A 4,151-nucleotide genomic window follows, 5' to 3' on the forward strand; every position below is an offset into this window, starting at 1 on the left:
GTGGGGGGTGGGGTGGGGAAACCAGCTGAGGTCGCCTGGGCGTAGCCCCAGGCTGTGTAGGACCTAGATTTGAGTGAGGGCAGAATCCCCAGCCCAGGGCTGACAGAGTGTGCTCTCTACTCGAGCCGTCTGGGAAACTAGGCAGCCTCAGTGGCACGCCACCTCTACGAGGTTCTCCTCTCAGGCTTGGTGCCCCTTCACTGCCTAGGACAGCAGGCAGAGGGGCGAGCTGGATCCCTCAGGCTAGGGACCTTCAGACACCAAGAGACCCGGGACACACGCGGCCCGCCCGGTGGCGCGCGCTTCTCCCCCTCCCCCGCGGCCGGGAGCGAGCCGCCGTGACGTCACGGGCCACCCGCCAGCCCCGCGCTCCACTAGGCAGAGCGCGTGCGGCCGCCGAGCACATGGACCCGCTGGTCAAGCGGGCCCTGCAAGGCCAGGATGAAGAGAAGCTGCGAGCCAGTATGGAACCAACACCCCCAGAGCCCCCCGAATGGATATCCGCGTGGAAAGGATGTTGGCAGCCCGGGTGACCTCGGAGTCACGGCTGGATCCACCCTCTCGTAAGTTCCAAGTTTATCCCCTGGAAACTCTGGAGCCCAGGGATGCACAGTCTGGATAGAGGAAAGTGGCTTTTGCATTCCCACGAGCGCGTATTAACCTTGCACTTTTCCTCATCACTAGACTCGAGATTGCCAGAGAGTTTGGGGGTGTGGGTGAGAAGTGTGGGTGCGAGGGAAATTTCACAGAATGGCCTTTACATAGAGGCAATTCTGGATTTATGCACTTGATCAAGAGCCCATTTCCTCAGGTCTAAAAAAGAGACGCCCCCTGCAATCAGCGCAGATTTGGGGCCGCTGATGTGGTTTGGAGGCCTCATTTACGAAACTGGAAGTCTGAATCTAGAATCTGGTGATGCTCCCTCCATCCTTGGCCAGCCCTCCTACGAGATACCCCCTCGGGGCAGAAAGAAGGTGATCTCCTAAAATTCCCTGTGTCGGGAAACTTTCTGTTATTCTGTATTGCGTTCCTGTGTTTGTTGAAGGCCCCCACACCTTCCTCATTGCTAATTCTTTTTGGAAAGATTGTTGCTTTAACTAGATTGGCCCTTTCTTGGCAAATATTTTCTGTTGTACCTATGAGTGGTGTGGGCGATCTGTGCAGACTTCCAGGAAGCGCAGCCATGAAGAAGCTACATGTGCCTATGTGTAGACACATCATGGATTTTCCTACTAGTTTACTGGTGTGGGATAATCTGTTCTTTTTGAGCTCTTCAGGACATTCTAGAAGCTTAAGAAGGAGAGAAATCACTTAAGAGAGTATAGGGAAAAGTGAGGTTTTTGTGTTTCCTTTTTGCTCTTGTGTTTTTAAGGGACTGTTGTCATTTGGCCTGGAGAAAGCCATGGGAGGGGTGTGTGTATGTGTGTGTGTCTGTATGTCTGTCTGTCTGCCTGTCTGTCTGCCTGTCTATCTGTGTGTTGGCGAGGGCTAAGGATGCAGGTTTCTGTTGAACTGCCTGTGGTAGGATGTTGCAGGCCTGTTTTGCATATGGGCAGTGACAAGTTTGGGCTTGTTCACTTGTACAGTCCTATGGTCCTAGCTAGTCTTTCTTAAAGCTCTAGCCAGTGGGAAAGAGTATGTGTTTCAATCCTTGGAACTCCAAGTGGGACTTCTTAAAAGATTTATAAGGAGCAAAGCTGTCAGGAAAGCAGAAACCACACATGGACTCCATGACTGGGAAAAACCTCGTGGTGGCCTGCTCTCCGGTGCTTGGAAGTGTGCTAGTCACATCTTGGAGGTGAGGATGTGTCTTATGATTATTTGAACTCAGCTAGGTTCATGATGGACTTGGTGAGCCATTAAGGCTGGGTTAAGGCATTGTGGGCTGTCACGCTGGGACCTCCACCCCACTCTATTAGGGGTGACTGTATGGGACTGCCTTGTTGTTTTGTCTGGTTAAGTGTGACTGCTTCTTGCTGGCTTACCTCGTGAGTGCAGAATTTTGCATAAACCAGCTTCCCTTGAAAAGTAGAAGAAATCGATTTATTTTTATTTATTTTTTTGATTGATTCTCCTCTGGCTCATCCCAGTCTGCTTCTGTGACAGCAGTTTCCAGAGCTGGAAAGGTGTCCCTTTTCTGTTGTTTCTGATAAGTTGTGTTATTTGCCCTCTGAAAGTCTGTCTGCTGAGTTCTTACCATCTCTACCGATCCAGTTCTTGAATTCTTTTAACATGGAAGGCTGGCAGGCAGCCTGCCTGGTTGCCGAAGTCTGTGTCTGCCATGTCCGGGACCTTGTTGTCTGCCTGCCTAATCTAGCTTCTACCCTTAGGACCTCAGCTGCTGACTCTCTTGGACCACCGTTACCTCTGCTTCCATTTTGTGCAAGTGGCCCTGAATTTGTTCATATTAAGGGGAGACCAGCATTTTCCTGGGGACTCTGAGGACCTTGGGTATTCGCTGGGATCTACTACCACCCCTCCCCCCCCACACACACATTAGAAAATTTCATAATGAGTATGGTCTATGCATCATTTTCAGTCCCCCCTTTTCCTGCAGCTCCTGATGTGACCCCCCCAACTCCCTCAAATCCCTAACTTTTTAAGTCACACATAAAGACAACATATAAAAATATAGGCTGCTTAGTTCTTTTAAAATTGTTTGTGTGTGTGTATGTGTGTTTAGAGCTGACCACTTGAAACTGGATAACCTATCAGGGACTCACCCATGGAGAAAAGGGATTCTTCCTCATTTGGCAGCCATTAGCTCTTCCTTGAGGGGTAAGGCTTTGTGAAGTTCGTCACCTTCACGTTGGCATGTAAACTGGTGGTGTGGTGGCCCCGTTCTTTAGAGTGGTAGCTGAAAGCCAGCAAATGACTATACTTTGATATATTTTCGATGCCATATGGCCTTTGCACACACTGGCTCGTTATTATGTCTTTCCTCCTCTACTTGGTTGCAGATATAGAGTTCTCACATTCTGCATGCTGCTAACACCCCCCTCCCCTTTTTCTCCCCAATATCACCTTGTGATGTCACTAAGAGACCAGGGCTTATCCTCCGTGATGCATGTCATGCTCGTGTTGGCATGTTGATTTAAAAAGAGGGGCAGAATATAATCTAGAGTAAGAATAGCCAGGCTGTTGAGGCGCTTCCACGGTTGTAAGTGCTTTCCAGGCAGGTCTGATGACCTCCGGAAACCTATGGTGGCTGAAGAGAACCAAGTCCCCAGCACTGTCTTCTGGCCTCTCCAGGCATGAAGGCATGATTTGGCATATTCTCTAGCTCAGATACACACACACACACACACACACACACACACACACACAGGTGCACACACACACATACACACACGTGCACACACAGACACTCACACACGCTCACACACTAAACTTTGGAGCTAGGTGTGGTGGTTCATGCTTATCATCCAAGCATATTAGAAGCCGAAGCAGGATGATTAGCGTGAGTTCAAAGCCAACCTTAGCTGTAGGCCAGCTAGAACTATGGTGTGGAGCTCGTCTCAAAAACTAAATATCAGAAAAAGAAACCAAACACACAAACAAAAAAATCAGATTAGCCTCAGTAGAGTGCTGCTGAAAATTGCGTCTGTATCTTTTTAAAAAATTTCTCAGTTCTATGTCTCATAATAGGCTGCAAGTTGAGTCCTTTATTCTGCCACCAGAATACTAGGCATGCCTGACTGTGTTTAACTTTGGAGATCAGAGCAGATGAGGGATTTGAGGCAGGATGGCTGTAGATCATGTGAGTTCTTTGGTAGAAGCCTTGATGATCTGATTTGCGTTTCTGGCACCAAGTATTATATATGACAGTGACGTTCGGCATGCTAAGCTTATTCTTTATGTTTGTGTTGTCCACAACTCTACAGAAATACTAAAGAGAAAATGTCCAACCTTCATGGAGTTCTTTTTTTGGGTAAGGCTGTATGTGTTTGTTGTAGGCTAAGCTGGTCTTGAACTGGCATTTTCTCTGTCCTGGCCTCTTCATGTATTGAAATAATAGGTGTATCCCACCATATTCAGATTGCTTTTAAATGTTTTAGATATATTATTTCATTTTAATCTCCTAGCAGTCTCATAAAATAGGATCATCATCATCATCATCATCATCATCATCATCGTTGTCGTTGTAGTCA

The 4,151-nt window shown here is 48.0% G+C and overlaps 1 long non-coding RNA gene across 4 annotated transcripts in view; it reads left to right on the forward strand.

Moving 5' to 3' along the window:
- Positions 1 to 379: 379 nt before the first annotated feature.
- LOC116082619 overlaps positions 380 to 4,151 on the forward strand; it is a 214,574-nt gene continuing 210,802 nt past the window's right edge. For all 4 annotated transcript variants that reach the window (XR_004115366.1, XR_004115369.1, XR_004115370.1 and 1 more), the window contains exon 1: positions 380 to 563. This is a non-coding gene — a long non-coding RNA (uncharacterized LOC116082619). The remainder of the gene's footprint in view (positions 564 to 4,151) is intronic.

This window comes from Mastomys coucha, unplaced genomic scaffold (assembly GCF_008632895.1).
Source record: "Mastomys coucha isolate ucsf_1 unplaced genomic scaffold, UCSF_Mcou_1 pScaffold7, whole genome shotgun sequence".
NCBI classification, from domain to species: Eukaryota; Metazoa; Chordata; class Mammalia; order Rodentia; family Muridae; genus Mastomys; species Mastomys coucha.